Source organism: Megalobrama amblycephala, linkage group LG11 (genome assembly GCF_018812025.1).
Source record: "Megalobrama amblycephala isolate DHTTF-2021 linkage group LG11, ASM1881202v1, whole genome shotgun sequence".
Taxonomy (NCBI): Eukaryota; Metazoa; Chordata; class Actinopteri; order Cypriniformes; family Xenocyprididae; genus Megalobrama; species Megalobrama amblycephala.
In genome coordinates this window covers 13,933,941-13,951,411 of record NC_063054.1, presented here as the reverse complement: position 1 = coordinate 13,951,411, position 17,471 = coordinate 13,933,941, and the positions used below count along the sequence as shown (strand labels likewise).

General features: G+C 35.0%; 1 protein-coding gene across 9 annotated transcripts in view; it reads left to right on the top strand.

Moving 5' to 3' along the window:
* Window positions 1–17,471, top strand: part of kcnh5a (potassium voltage-gated channel, subfamily H (eag-related), member 5a) — a 150,810-nt gene that overhangs the window by 82,950 nt on the left and 50,389 nt on the right. The window lies entirely within an intron of this gene.

Genomic DNA, 17,471 nt, shown 5'->3' with positions numbered 1-17,471 from the left:
AGAGTGTAGAATTTTGATATTGGCCAATTATGAAACAGGAAAATATTAATCTTATCGGTATTGGCCAGAATTTTAATATCATCCCGTATGGTTTAATGCTGATCTTCTCAGTAGGGATATGCTTAAAATGGCATCAGCAGAGTGCTTATTACATTCTCACCAATCAGCATGTCAGCAAACTTTAAGTGCTATTTAAAAGCATTGCAGACACATTGATAGGTATCATATAACATCACATAATTTGATATAAAACAATTTTCTGCCCTTGCAGGATTTCTGTTTAGAAAAACATTTGCATCATGTCCTAATAAGACCTGAGATGCATCTTTGAAAATATTTCCTGAAACTTCTCTCTCTAAGCTGCTACATTTGATAAAAAATGAATAAGCTTGTGCAGGCTTTAAACCTCTTCAGACTGTAATGCTGCACTTTGCTCTTCATCACCTAATCATTTGCTATTATCTTCAGAGTTTTCCAAGGATACTAAGTACTGTAGTAATGCAGGTCAGCTTTTGAGTTACTGAGCAGTTTCTTCAGTAATCCTTTAGAGATCCACAGGGCTAGCAGATAACATGAACTACAGTAAACTAAGCTGTGACTAGTAGCTTTTGGCTGAAATGGCGAGTGGTAGGCAGCCAGCAGTGATTCAGTGATGATCAGTGGCACTGCTGAATACGTAGTTAAGGAAGAGACATATTGTGCAATACTTCTGACAAATTAAATGCCAGTTAGATTACAGTTCAGGGTTGAGTGTGTAATTTTTTGGATGCTAAAATACTACCTTCTATCCTAGTTTAATATGCAGAGACAACTATGAGTCAACCTTTTTCAAAACATCACTGCAAAAAAATTATTTTCTTAATGAGTGTTTTTGTCTTGTTTTCTAAAATATCTAAACATCCTTACAAGATAAATTTATTTCAACAACATAAATTGACATTAAAAAATTAACATCCATCAATTTATCCAAAACATTTGACATATGTAGGATTGCTGGTTTTCTATTGTCACGGGTATGCAGGGAAGAAGAGAGGTGAGAATCTATTTAACAAGCAGTCTTTATTCCATGAACACACAAACACAGAGATAATCCACATAAGAAGCCAATGGCAATAATTCAAACATGAAGACACAGACAATAATCCAACCAGGGAAACAAGAAATGTAACAGCATTACAACTGAAGTGTAAAGATAATGCCTGACAACTACAGACTGAAAATCAAGAGTATAAATTCACAGACGCTGCATCTGAAATCCAATACTTCTCTCCTATAAAGTATGTGAAAAACAGTATGCCAACAGAGTAGTATGTCCGAATACACAGTATTTGAAAAACAGTAGGCGAAAAGTCCCCGGATGACCTACTACTTCCGGCGAGATTCTGAAGTGTGCATTCGCTGGACACTTTACTATACCTATAAGGCCACAGGAGAGGATTTATGAATGGCAAGTGATGCGACACAACTGACGCTTGGTAGGTCATGTGACAGTAACAACATAGCAGATGTAGCACGTCCAAATTCATACTACCCACATTCCAGCCTTGTCTCATTGTTAATATACGTTAGTCTGGCTATCACCAGACCAAGCTCAATTTAAAATTGAACATTGGTCTGGGGAGTTTGCTATGTATTTCCTACTGCACAAGAGGCGTGATCAACGAGCATTAGTCACGCAATTGGATAGTCCTTCAACCAATCAGATCAACGATCCGGGTGACGTACTTTGCAGAGCGAAGCGAAAACTCCAGACAGGTTTACAGTGTCTCTCAATCAGCTCCCTAGTTCAGTAGTCAGGGCACTGATCAGGGAATCAGCCACATTCACTTTCATGATATACTGATTCACGACCTAGGGAACTAGGGAGCTGATTGAGACGCAGGTTTAGTTTGTATATTGGTTTGTAGCATTGATCCGCGGTTTGCAGAAGCAGCAATGGCATCGGGCGATTTTTGCAGGTTGTGATCGGTATTTACACCCACTCGAGCAATTTGTTTGCTAACTAAAGAAGTAATTCAGCATCGTCGAGAGTTTAAAAGGCAACTCTGATACTGTTCTGGTTCAGTGTAAATGAACGCGGAATATAGCCGCCCTAAACTACGTCATTGTCATGACAACCAAAAAGAATTCCAGTCAGCTCAGGTGGAGTGAGATTCAAGAAGCAGGGAGACGAAACATATAGAGCAAATAATAAAAATAGTGTCTACCATCAAAGGGCATTGAAGTAAAAGAGTCCTGTACTCACATCGTGAAGCAAACCACCAAAATAACAGCAGAGAATCATTGTGTGTCATTAATCGCTGTTTGTAATCTTCCTATGAAGAGACTGTCGGATCAACGCTCTGCTACATTTCTCTCAGATAAGGTAAATGTTTAACACAATCGGCGTCACTGTGATTGTGCATTGTTATATTGAAGTGACGGGTAGATCACATAGAGTTTGAAACCTGCTTGCCGTCGCTTTTCAATCGTCATCGTGTTAAAACCGCCAATAGCGAGCAAGGTGGATAAGCCAGTCTGTGATTGGTTCCCACAAAAGTGTAACAGCGCAGCAGAAATGAATGCACGGGTTTCCAGACTGAGTTGGCGAGCGAAATCAAATCGCCGGCAGATCAGACTGGGTTTACCCAGACTAAATATACGTAGGTATTAATATGTAACTTTCAAAGACACAAAACGTACATTTTTGTACATTTGAACTGGTGCTGAAATGTACAATATGAACGTATTGGCAGCATTTAAACATAGCATTATTCCGTTTTTACAGTGAAAAAACTTAAAATATTTACAAATCTTTCATGTCATAAAGATATATGTATAATTTCCCTTTTATCATTTTATAGATAAATGCAAAATCCCTAAACCCCACCCTGAACCTAAACATACCCATTTTAAAAGAATAAAACATAATGGACAGAAATGTGTAGGAAAATTACAATTTTAGTAACAATATAGCATTAAAATGATATTTTGAGATGCTAATCTTACACTTACCCCTAAACCTACCCATAACCATTTCTTAAAACTACTGTTATAAATAAAAGAATAACAGACATACAAGTGTAATTAAAGTCATTTATTTATTGCGAAAATGTCAAAAATAAAAGTATTTCAAATGATGATGAGTTGCAGCCCTCTCTGACTAGTTAGTTTTTTATTGGGGTAACGTTACAGAGCTGAATTTAAGTTATTAATAGATGAAAATATGAATCCAGCTTCTCTCCGTGAAAGCACACACTCATTTCTAATGTCAATATACTATATAATATACTATACACGGCATATCGCAATTTGTGACAAAGTAGGTGAGAGCCAATGAGCCTGCGATATCAGTGCCGTAAACCATGTTGTAACGCTTTCTAGTGGGTGCAACTTTCAAATTTGAATCATAACGAGCGCGGGCTTTGACCGTGACGCTCGCGACTGAGAATGAAGATGAAGGATCGCCTGATAAAGGGCTGAATTTGGATCTTTTCCTTGCAAACATATGGATTCTAAAGATTTGAAGTACAGTGAAACAAATAAAATTGATGTGATTTATGAATTTATGTTTATGTGGTGTATCTTATGGTTGATTTGTCAGTCGCGGAGGAGAAAACGCCTTTTGTGTCTCACAGCAAAATAACTTAATATTACAAAATGGTTAAACAATTACAGAAATGTTATTCATTTTAAGTTTTTAAAGTTTAGTCTTGTTTAACATTATGTAAACTTCCGAAACGAGTTTGCAGCACAAGTCACGAATAGAAATGTTATTTCATATTTACAAGATGAGTAAAATGCATTTAATAAATGCGGCTAAAAACATGTATTGATATGACAATTAAATACAACAGAATCAAAACATTAATGCCACAATTTTAATATTAATACATGGGAATTCATACAGATTCACACTTGAATACGTAATTAATTTACGTTTTATTGCTGTTAATATGTAAGTATTTTACATTTTAGTGCTATAAATATGTAAATTTTGTTTTGTTTTTGTGTGTATGAATACGTGAGTTAATGTACGTGTGGTACGTTTACATAAAAATACACGCGTATTCTCATGAGATCACATTGCACATTCATACTATATAGAACAGTACTTTTAATGTTTGCAAAGGAAGTTCAAATTTAAATGTAGTTACCTACTCAGACGAATATTTTGATGCAGCACAAGTAACAAGATGGATAATGAGGAACAAGTGTGAGTGATAAGTAAGCATAGAGACTAACAAGGGGAACTATAGAGACAAACAGGAACTAAACACAGCAAATGAAAACCAGACACAGTCAGACAAAACAATATCAAAAAAAGAAAAGACCTAGAACAAAGACACAAGGGAGTCGTGAAAGCCTTTTTATTTATTTATAAAATTTACTACATTCCTTTAGATTTATTTCTCTTAAAAATTGTGACAATATATTTTAGCAGTGATTGCTCTGTTTATTTGAATAGTGTCACTAGTAGCGCAGAAATTACACGCTTCAGCTTTAAAAGTTTTAATTAGAAAGCTTGACTAAAGGTAGTTTCATTTGGCAGACTCTGGCTTATAAAGCACAGCTGGCTTCAGATCAGATTTAGCAGTAGAGTGGCGCAGTGCTAATCACTTCCTGATGTGTAGTAGCGCAGTGCTTGCTGTTGGTTTATTGCTTGGTTGTTCTGCACCGTCTGAGTTTCTGTCATACTTCTCTCTGCGAACACAAATGACAGCAGATGGGGAGAAAGTCTTGTGTTGTTTGTGGATTTATCTCACAGTGCTACAATATGGTGCATTGTGTTGTATTCTGTTGTACTACATTAGCCAAATCCAGCTTATAGTAAATTATGATGAATCAGAGATTTTGCATTAATGAACCATATGAATTCGTAAAGACCAGTGGATTTACACAAATTGAGTTTAATTGCCTGAGTCATATTTGTGCTTATCGCGGATCTGTGGATGTACTTTTTGTGTGGTGTTGGTGAATAAATGTTTAATGCATGGCATGAATGGGATTGGATTTATATTAGATCTGTGGAATTACCATTAGACTAATCACCATGTTAAAGCCAGCTGTGCTGATCAGGACCTTTTTGTTTAAGTGAAATAGAGCTACAGTTTAGACTCTTGTTCTTCTCCTTTGTTGCATAAATTTGCTTTGTTCTTCCTTTTTTAAATGTAAATCCTGGGCTTCTAGGCTTGCTAAGGATCTACTTATATTTGTGGGACTGAGAGAGAGCAAGTAGTACTGCTACTGGGGCCCTTAAAGGGACAGTTCATTCAAAAAAAGGAAACTCTGTCATCATTACTCGTGTAGTTCCAGACCCATATGACTTTGGAACACAAATTTAAGTGATTATATACAGTACACTGCTTATATTCACTTACAGTGAGCTATTATCTTGAGAATTGCTGTCAGTTATTTAGTCAGTGAGTTGAACTCTGAATTGTGAATAAATCGATCAGAAATTTTGATTCTGTTATATTATTTATTCATATTTGGAATGAGCTTTTATTTAGATATTTTAATTTTAATTTTAATTTGTTTCAGTGATTTTGTTATTTTTGTTTTGTATGTTTTAAATGTTTCTATTTATGTCTTTTTATATATATTTTTTTAAACATTACTACTTCAACTGAAAGGGTTAGTTCACCCAAAAAATGAAATTTCTAGCATTAATTACTCACCCCCATGTCGTTCCACACCCATAACACCTTCGTTCATCTTCGGAACACAAATTAAGATAATTTTGATAAAATCCAATGGCTCAGTGAAGCCTGCATTGACAGCAAGACAATTAACACTTTCAAATGCCCAGAAAGTAAAGCTTTGAAGCTTTATGAATCTTTTGTTTTGAATCAGTGGTTCGGAGCGTGCATCAACTGCCAAAGTCACGTGATTTCAGTAAACAAAGCTTCGTTATGTCATGAACGTTTAGAAATTTCAATGGTTCACGTGACTTTGGCAGTTTGATACACGAGCTGAACCACTGATTCGAAACAAAAGATCTGTAAAGCTTTGAAGCTTCACAAAGCAGTGTTTTGAAATTGTTGAATAAAGTCATTATTTTGTTTTTTTGGTGCACAAAAAGTATTCTCGTCACTTCATAACATTAAGGTTGAACCACTGTAGTCACACAAACTGTTTTAAATATGTCTTTAGTAACTTTCTGGGCATTGAAAATATTTGTCTTGCTGCCAATGGAGGCCTCACTGAGCCATCAGAGTTTATACAAAATATCTTAATTTGTGTTCAGAAGATGAACGACGGTCTTATGGGTGTGGAACGACATGAGGGTGAGTAATTAATGACAGAAATTTCATTTTTGGGTGAACTAACCCTTTAAGCTGATTTCATTTCATTTATTTTCCAAGGCAACATTTCTAAGTTTAAGCTTTTCAGCTAATATTTTTATTTTATTTAAGCTTTATTTCAATTAACAAAATTAGTTTTTTATAGTTCATTAATGATAATAACACTGCTGAAGAAATCAGAATTTTGAATCACATCAATCGGTTCTTTGAAAAGAATGATTTATTCACTGGTCCAGTTTCTTGAGTCATTTTTGCTCAAAAGTATATTGTTTTTCAATCATTCTCCTTTTGTGTTCTAATGAAAAAAGTATCAGATGGGTTTGGAATCACATGAAGGCAATACAATGATAGGATTTTCATTTTTGCGTGAACTATTCCTTTAAGACGCTCTGAACTGATTAATAAAACATACATACATTGCATAACAAATTGCCCAGTCCACATCTTTACCTCATGTACTCGCTCTCTTGAGTAGGGTGTAAGACACATGCATGACTGGAGTTCAGAAGAATCCGAGCAGCACAACATTTTAATACTGTCAGTATAAGAGTTATGGTGTGTGCTGAGTAAGGGAACAGATGCTCTGTGTCTCAGGACTTCTTGGGGCCACACTGTCATGTGACCACTGTCCTGAATCTACTGATAAACCTCATCCTTTCTTTGGCAGTGACTAGAGCAATACTGCAGTACAGTTCAGTCAGCAGTAATGTCTCACCCAGGAGCTTTCCAAAGGTTTATGCATTCTCATAGAACTCTGCAGTACCCGTAATGACCCTCTGTGGCTCATTTTGAGCTACCTTTGAGCATCAACTGTTGTAGGGGACTGTTACAGTCAGCACAGGGGAGATATTTGCCTTCAGTGAAGCAGACAATATCAGAGGAAACTGATCTATGTCTGATGGAATCCCATCTCGTAAAGTGGCATTAAAGTCAGCAAGTGTCTGTGCATTCTCAGCATGTCAACAAACAACAGGAGCATCTGTTAACAAGCCCACAGCAAATATGAGCATGCATATGAGAAGATAGTTTATGTTACTTTGCTTGTTGCCTTGTTCAGTTCATGTAAAATCTCATCTAATGTAAGAGCTTCTTAAGTTTGAGTATCTGTGCAATAGCTCGTAATCTAGCAATGGAATGATTTTTCATGAATGGATGTTAAGAAGTGTACATAATTGTATTGAATTAGTGTACTTCAAATCTTAAAAGTATATATATTAAAAAAAAAACTATAAGCAGATAATATATTAATGAAATAAAAACACCATTTACGTCTACTTGTTTATGTTTCTTAACACACTTAAAGGATTAGTCCACTTTTAAATACACTTTTCCTGATAAATTTACTCACCCCCATGTCATCCAATATGTTCATGTCTTTCTTTCGTCAGTCGAAAAGAAATGTTTTTGAGGAAAACATTCCAGGATTATTCTCCTTACAGTGGATTTCAATGGCTACCAACAGGTTGAAGGTCAAAATTACAGTTTCAGTGCAGCTTCAAGGGCTTTAAACGATACCAGATGAGTAATAAGGGTCTTATCTAGCGAATCGATCGGTCATTTTCGAAAAAAATACAACCGTTTATGCTTTATAAACAAAATATCGCCTTGAACGTACTTTCTGCTTCCGCATTCTTCATAACGCTTACGCTGAATGTCCTATGCCTTCCCTATTCAAGTTACCGAAAAAAACGAAACTGGCGCCGCGTTCGTTCCGTAAGTAGAATAGGGAAGGCGTAGAACATTCAGCGTAAGCGTTATGAAGAATGCTGAAGCGGAAAGTACGTTCAATGCGATATTTTGTTTATAAAGCATAAACGGTTGTATTTTTTTCCGAAAATGACCGATCGATTCGCTAGATAAGACCCTTATTACTCATCTGGTATCGTTTAAAGCCCTTGAAGCTGCACTGAAACTGTAATTTTGACCTTCAATCTGTTGGTAGCCATTGAAATCCACTGTAAGGAGAAAAATCCTGGAAATTTTTTCCTCAGAAACCTTCATTTCTTTTCGACTGACGAAAGAAAGACATGAACATCTTGGATGACATGGGGGTGAGTAAATTTATCAGGAAAAGTGTATTTAAAAGTGGACTAATCCTTTAAGCACACTTGAAATACTAAAAAGTGCACTTTGTAATAATGTCAAATTAAAAGTTATACTTTACATTTTACATCAATGTTTTAATAATCATTTGTCATGCTTTAATATACACTTATTTTTGATGCGTTGACTAACATCCTAATGCAGATGTAAAGTATTTGATTATAGTGTTAACTGTGGTGTGTTATTCATTATTGTAATTACATGACACAAGTTTAAATAGAATTAACATTAAAGTAACACTTTACTTTAGGTAACTTTAACACTATTTTAGGTAACTTTAGGTAACACTAAGTAACACTATACTGTAGGTAATATAGGTAACACTTTAGTTTATGTCTCCTTATTGCATGTTACGTATTGGTACTAATTGTAGTAAAAACAATAAATTATGCATAATTACAAGCAACTAACCCTAAACCAAACCAAACCCTATTCCTAACCCTATCCTAGAGCAAGTACATGTTGTTAATTGATATTACTCAGTATGTAAATGTATAATTACACTGTAACACTAGCTGTGTTTCCATCACCCTGTTTTTATGTGCATTTTGAAGTATCGCATCAGAAACGAATTTCGAAAAAAAATCCCTTATTTCACGAAAAAAGTTTTTATGCTCGCTTGAAGTGGTTTTTGACTTGTGCGAAAAAGCGTTAATGCGAATAATGGGAGATAGAAACACATTTGCCTAATAAATTCTGACCTAGCAACCATTAAACCCACGTGACTAATCGTCTATTTCCGCTGATGGTGTTGTAACAGACATGTTATACATTTTTATGTTTGATTCTGTTATGACGCATTAATTCTGGATGTACTGGCTCTCGTCATATATGTGTGTATGCATTTCCTTTTTTCCCCTTTGGTGCTTTGGTGTAGAAAGACAAGAGTCATGTGCACTTTTGTATTGAAAATACGCGTGTTTTTCAGGGTTGTCCTCTCACATGTGTGTGACGCTTAATAAAGTCGAGAAGAGTTCAGATGGCTCTTGTTTATTATTTTCATATTCATAAGTGTTTAGGCAAATCTTAACGAATGCTCGGTCACAGTGTTTTATTTACTGTTGGTTACTAGGTTACCATAACACCATCATCCGTTTGAACAACTTGATGGAAACACACCTAATTCGCATTTTTCTTTCTTTTTTTGCGAACTTTGAAAAGATTTGCTTTACGTTTGAATGGAAACCTAGCTAATAATGACACCTTAAAATAAAGTGTAATATGTCTATATTTTAGTTTACATTAAATGCTTGTAAGCATTCAACAAAACACTTTGACCAGATTTTAAAGACAATAGAAGAAATTATGAAATTTCATTGAAAGATGTACTTGAGTATACTGAAGTGTGCCAAAAACACAAGGATCTGCTAATTGCATTTAATATTCATTTAAACTATAATACATTTTAATTGAATTACAATTAATATGCAGTTAAAGTGTCTGAAAACATTACATTAAGTTTTCTCTTCTTTTAAAATATGTTATTTCTGTAATAAGTACTCTTTTTAATAAGTATGCAAAAGTGTACTTCTTTTTCACTAGGGCAATGAAAAATAAAGGGAATAAGCACAGTTAGAAATTGATAAAAATGCTGGGCATGTTAGACAGTTTGAATGTGTTGCTTATGACAAGATGTCTGAAAAACCCCACTGGGCAAGTCATTTCCACTCACCAGTTGCACACAGTATTGTGTTGGATGTCTTTTGCTTCATGCTTCATAAGTCAATAAGCAACAGTATTCACAAATATAGGTGATGTGTTAGCTTGTTCATTCAGTGCAATACAGTGATCCATTCCTGTGTTTGTGAAGTTATTGATCTGCCGTCTCTGACTAATTACTGACTGTGGCTGAGCGCTGACTGTTTTTACCATCCCTTTGCATTTCCCATAAAACCATGTTCTTCTGAGAGTAGCAGGGCTGTTAAGCGATTAAACATTTTAAAAGGGTCATGACATGGATTTTTCATTTTAAAATATTATTTGAGGTTCACTTATGGTTAATAAAAAATATTAACTCTCATTCTAACCCTCGGATCCTTAAGGCTGGCCACTGTTATGACTGGTTAGCATCATTGCATAGAAAACATTGTCAGTGCCCCCTCACTATTGCACGTGAGTTACTGTTTTACAAACATTATCCATATAGAACTGTCATTTACAGACAGAGCATTAAGAAATTGTTTACCTACGTTTTGCCTTGCAGATGCTGTCAGATCCAAATACAGTTGGCTGCTTCCCTCTTTCAACAAAAGTTTCCTTACAAACTCTCCATTAAACTGATACCATATCTTACAATCTGACTTGTGATGCAGCCATAACCACAATACTGTTGGTTCATTTGGCCAGAGGTGGACTGGTCCCCTGACTGAGCCTGGTTTCTCCCAAAGTTTTTTTCCCCCTCCATTTCTGTCACTGATGGAGTTTGGATTCCTTGGCAAGGCAACACCTTTTGGCTTGCTTAGTTGGGGACACTTAGGCCCCTATCATACACCCGGCGCAATGCGACGCCAGGCACAATGCAAGTGTTTTTTGCTAGTTTCATCCTGATGCAGTTATCATTTTCACGTTGTTTAAATAACAAATGCACTTGTGCCCATCTCTTCGCTCATGCACTGCAAAAAAATGCTGTTCTTACTTAGAATTTTTGTCTTGTTTCCAGTCCAAATATCTAAAAATTCTTAGATCAAGAAGCATTTTCTTGACAAGTAAAATTTATTTTCTTGTTTTTAGGAAAAATAAGTCAAAATTAAGTGAGTTTTTCCTTAAAACAAGCAAAATAATCTGCCAATGGGGTAAGCAAAATAATCTTAATCCAAACTGAAAACAAGATTATATAGTTTATTCTTGGTTTGAAATAAGATTATTTTGCTTGCCCCATTGGCAGATTATTTTGCTTGTTTTAAGGAAAAACTTACTTAATTTTGACTTATTTTTCCTGAAAACAAGAAAATAATTTTTACTTGTCAAGAAAATGCTTCTTGATTTAAGAACGTTAAGATATTTTGACTAGAAACAAGATAAAAACTCTAAGTAAGAACAGCATTTTTTGCAGTGTGGGCGTGCTTCAGGTGCATTGTTGGCGTGTTGCTATTTTGAGGCAACTGAAAACGACTGTGCCATTGACCAACAAAACCTGGTCTAAAGTCAATGGCCGCAGTATTTTGTTGTTATTTAAAGGGCGTGTTAGTAATATATGCCTATAGGCGGGTACACAACGCGCGTACACTCTGCTTGTTACACACACAGAGACACGCATCAGCACACAAACATGCCAAATATTAAAAATAAAAGGATTACAATGTAAAAGATTATTATAGTGTACATAAAGATAAAAATGCCTACATGTAATGGATAGTCAATTATTCTTTATTGAATGGAACTGAATCAACACTGAACTGACCTCAGCTAAACAATGACACTATTTTCTTTTCAATGACACTATTTTCTTTTAAGAGCTGCTTTACAGCAAAATTTAACTCTGTTTGCATCGGTGAATCATTATTTTTTTCTGTTTATCCATGTAAAGCTGCTTTGAAACAATCTCTACTGTATAAAGCGCTATATAAATAAAAGTGACTAGACTTGACTAAACTATCTGTAGTCAAATGCTCCGAACAAACATATCCTCTGACGCGATTCGGGATGCCATTAAAAATAAACCAGCCAATTGTTCCTGATGCTGATCCTTCTGAAGACTGTACAGAGGTGCAAATGAGCTGTTTAGCCAGACTGCTTCAAAGCAAACATTCTTTCACTCTTCCATTTGTCCTGTTGTCGACAGACTCAAGCAGGTGGAGTACGACAGAAATTGAAAGCGTATCGGTATACTTTATCCAGTGTAGACCATATCAGTGATTATAATCTGTTTGCTTTTGACGTGACTCTTGCATTTGGTGTTGACAGGTGTCAGCCGTTAATCGACTGAATGATAGTGGGTGGAGCCTATGGTGTGATGATGTGTAATTATTTGCTGATATCTTGCTCTAGAGGCAGTCATATGCAAATGTATTTGCCCATGTGATGTCACAGATCCCACAATATTCAAACAAGCTGTTTTTGGAGCTTGATTATAAATGCTTTTAATGAATAAATGCTTTGTTTATAATGAGGAGGATATTTTAAGCTATGAAACTTGAAGGATATTTTAATGGTACAAAGAGCTATCATATATCAAACACTCAAGGAATATTTGACTTCTCATGTCATGACCCCTTTAATCAAATTAATTACATTATATACTGGCATTCCATTACTTACTATGGGATTTAGCATGGCTTTACAGGACATAATTACATTTATTTATTTATTATATAATTAATTGTACAAAAATAACAAGTTGTATTGTCAGGCCCTACTCTCAATGCACCTGACAAAAATCTCATTGTTCTATGTGAAGGGCAATCAAACCCAAAGGGGAAAAAAATATGTATAATTACTCAAATGAGTATTCTCTCCTGTATGCGTACATCTGATGATCATCTGTTGTTTACTCTGCAAAGAAATTTTGGGTTTGCACCTATTATGCAAAATCAAATCTTTTTTCCCTTGCTGCTGTCATGGGAAAAAGAAACTAGATTGCCCATCATGTCTTACAGCAAACGAGGACAGTGGCTGACATGTATTATGCAATGCATCATTATGTGCAGCATTTTAAGTGGGAGCTATAATGTGTCAGGAGTTTAAGGTCCAGAGGGTTTATTGATCTTGCATATACGTGATTTGAGCAGTCCATTCAAATGACAGGTATATTGATCCTACAATCAATATTGTACAGAAACAGTATAAACAGCTGAGTTTGTTGTCAGATTGTGTCTAATTTAAGAACAGCATTATACACTACATTATGAATGCATGTAAAATTATTTCATCTTAATTGGAGACTCGTTAGTCCCTGGGTTAGTTCAGATAATATTGTGAACTATATATGTGTACATGTCAGGATATTTCATTGTGCCTAATGAGCTTGCAAAATGTTTGCACCAAAGTTGGAGTTGAAAATGAGTGCAAAACCAGCGGGCACTACTGGGAGACAGATGTGGAACATGTAAGTGATAGACACTATTGTGGTGCATCCTCTGCTTTTAGGGACTCAGTGCCTTTTTGAGGTGGTGTATTGATTGTTGTTATGCAGAGAGAGGAGGAGGTTACTTAATGCAGCAGGGGAAGGAGGGTTCGTTTCGGGAAGATGTAGGCTATGCATGTTGTAAATCTGTTCTTGTAAGCTGAGAGAGATCGGTAATGTCACTATTGAGAAAATGAGTGCTCCAATAAATGTGTAAATGACTATGGAAAGTGTCCAAAATTAACTGTACAGAGTTGATTATAAGTGGCTTTTTTTATTTTTTTTATTTTAATTATATATTATGTGTGTGTGTGTGTGTGTGTGTGTGTGTGTGTGTGTGTGTGTGTGTGTGTATGTGTGTATATATATATATATATATATATATATCAGACACCTTGAACATTTCATTCATTAATACAGTTTATTCACTATAGTTAAAAAAAAATCATAATAAAATATGATAAGATCTCAGAGTTAAACTGTGTCAGAATTTTTTTTTTTTAATTATGTCAGATAACACTTTAGGTCAAAGAGTCATGGTAATTTTTGGTTCCAAATTTTTATCAGCTTTTACTAGTACTCCACTGTATGAAGAATTTTGGGGTATAATATGTCACAGTTTACTTTATTTTGCTATCCTCACTTACATAAATGAACTATAGTGGCCTGCATCCACTAGTGAAAATATATAAAAAAAATATCATATATATACACACACACACTACTCAGTTACAGATTTAGAAATGTAGTATATCTTTATTAGTAGAAAAAAATATGCTATGGTATATTTTTTTCTGCTAATAAAGATACTGCATTTTAAAAGATTTTTAATGTTTTTAAAAGAAGTCTCTTATGCTCACTACGGCTGCATTTATTTGATTAAAAATACATAAAAAAACAGTAATATTTAAAATATTATTGCTATTTAAAATAGCTGTTTTACATTTGACAATATTTTAAAATGTAATTCATTCCTGTGATTGCAAAGCTGATCGTTACTCCAGTCTTCAGTGTCACATGATCCTTCAGAAAGCATTCTAATATGCTGATTTGCTGCTCAAGAAGCATTTCTGATTATTATCAATGTTGAAACAGTTGTGTACATTTTTTTCAGGATTCTTTGATGAATAGAAGTTTCAAAAGAACAGCATTTATCTGAAATAGAAAGCTTTTGTAACATTATTTACTACCATTCAAAAGTCAGTAAATTGTTTTGGGGGGGAAAGAAATTAAAGAAATTAATACTTTTATTCAGCAAGGATGCATTAAATTGATCAAAAGTGAACAGTAAAGACCTTTATAATGTTACCAAAGATTCTATTTCAAATAAATGATGTTCTTCTGAATTTTCTATTCACATACAGAAAGTGTTTTCAACACTGATAATAATAAAAATAAATGTTTCTTGAGCAGCAAATCAGAATATTAGAATGATTTTTTAAGGATCATGTGACACTGAAGACTGGAGTAATGATGCTAAAAATTCAGATCTACCAACAGGAAAATATTACATTTTAAAATATATTCAAATAGAAAAAAGTCATTTTAAATTGTAATAATATTTCACAATATTACTTTCTTTTTAATCAAATAAATGCAGCCTTGGTGAGAATAAGAGACTTCTTTTAAAAGCATAAAAAATCTTACTGATCCCAAACTTTTGAACAGCAGTGTATATACATATTATACTTATATATTATATATTATACTGAAACACTCATGCAACAACATTAGCTGCTTTTTCATTGTTGGGCTGAACGGTTCGAGTTATGTTTCCACTTGAGCCTGGCACGATTACAAACCGTTCCTCGGCCCAGAATTCTGGGTTGTCACGGCTGTCTAACCGTGCTGGTAGAATGTGTGTAGTGATGTCACAACTCAGAATTGGTCACTTGTCTGTTGCCTGGCTACCGAATATTCTCTGCAGCTGGCTAAGCATGCGATTTGAGCGACATAAATACAAATTAATAATAAAATTAAAAGAAATATCTGATCATCCTCCATAATGCGGTTGCTATTTACATCTCATATCATCAGTAAACCCCTACGTTACCAAGGCAACATCTGATGCTTTTGTATAACATTCCAAACATTCGAAAGAGCACCTGTTTTTAGCCCCACAGTGGAAAATGAAACCGAATGAAAATCCAGGCATGGAATGGAACAGTTAAGCAAAGAGAACGTTTTGGCCCGATGGTGGAAAAGTGTCTATTAACTAGTTTTCTGAAATTGACGTATGTAAAGATAATAAAACACAAAGTATTGTCTTATAAATATACTTAAACTTTTTAAAAATAAAAAAAAAATATATAAAAAACTTTGCTATGTTGACAATTTTAATAACAGTATCACATCATCACAGTCTGTGAAAAGGGTCCATTGGAGGACAAAATATGTCCTGCTCTACACCAGTATTCAAAGAGCAAAGGAGGCTGTTACGGGCTGCTCTGTATAATCCAAGGAACAAGCAGCGGGACCACAGAATGAATGACTATAAGACTTTTAATTACCATGAAGAGTGAGAGAATACATCAAACAACTAACATAACAATTAATACTGGACAAGGAACTAAGGAAAACTCAGGGCTTAAATACACAGGGAGTAATCAATGAAACAGGGAACAGGTGTGGAACATAATTAATAATGACAGGGAACACTGGCACATATTCTAGTCAGTTACAGATACACTATATATATATATATATATATATATATATATATATATATAGGCGTAATTTGCTGGTGGGACGGTTGGGACATGTCCCCACCACTTTTTGCCATGGTCGATATTGTCCCCACCACTTTTTGAAACATCCTGCGTCACGGATGTATATTAATACAAAATAAACATCTCTAGTTGATTAGCAATTTGTTCGTTTGTGTTAAATAATAGGCGATCTGGCACTGGGATGTGTTGTTTTTGAAATCATGTTGAGTGCTCATTGCAGCTGTTGAAATGAAATGAAAATGAAAATAAATCTTCCAGTAGGTGGCGGTAAATCTTAATGTGCGAGTCATCGTTCAAAACGCAGATTAATTCAGGAATCACCGTTGCTTGGAGATGCGCAACAGCTCTGGTGTGGCTTTGTTTGAAACTATTTTCACAAAAACAGACAGTATTGTGGCTTAAAATGATTAAAGTCACTTAATATCAACTTGTTTATTGTACTTCAATCAGATCAGTAAGTACCACATTTGCAATCATGACAATACTTTGAGAAACAGGAGTCTACTCGTGTGGGCCTAGTAGGCCTAGTACATAGCTTACATATTAGGCTTGTTGCGATCGACGGTGTTACCAGTGTTCAGCCATAACACCAGTTATATCACTTGCCCACCGTGACTGCGGCACTGCCCCAATGTCGCTTTGATTTTTTTTAATAGTAATCAATTTAGTTTAGAATAGACACTACAGTTAAAAACTGAATGCATCTGCACAATTCAGTGAGCGAATGAGAGTCACAGCACAGATCAGCAGCAGGAGTCAGATTTCAACTCACTTCAACCATTTCGCCTCACTTTTCTGAATGACAAGACTATGAATGAAGATTTGGTTGCAAAGTGAAATGTAAAAGCAAATATTTAAGCAAGTTTTTCATTGTACTTTTTGTTGTTGTGTTTTTCATTAAGAATAATAACGAACCCACCCACCATTCAAGCAATTTCTGCATGGGCATTCATATCGGTGTGTTTATTTAATTTTGTTTTTTTTTGTTCATTTTTTTTATAGGCATTTTTGCCCCAAGCCCCAGGTTAATATCCGACCTTGCTTATGTTAATCCAAATGTAGTATTTCCAGTTAATTTGGCTGAAACATCAGCAACATGAAAAGGTCTGGTAAGTGCGTCATACCCGTTTGCCGTTTCACCTTGTAAACAATCTTTAAAGTGTAGTCCGTTGCGCACGTCTTTTGCACTTGCTCTGCTGACTGAAGCAAAGTCTTTAAATGAAGGCATGAAAAGCAGCAGATTGTAGTAAGTGTTGGTTGCTCAGTGTAGATGCATTTTGGGAGTTGTGC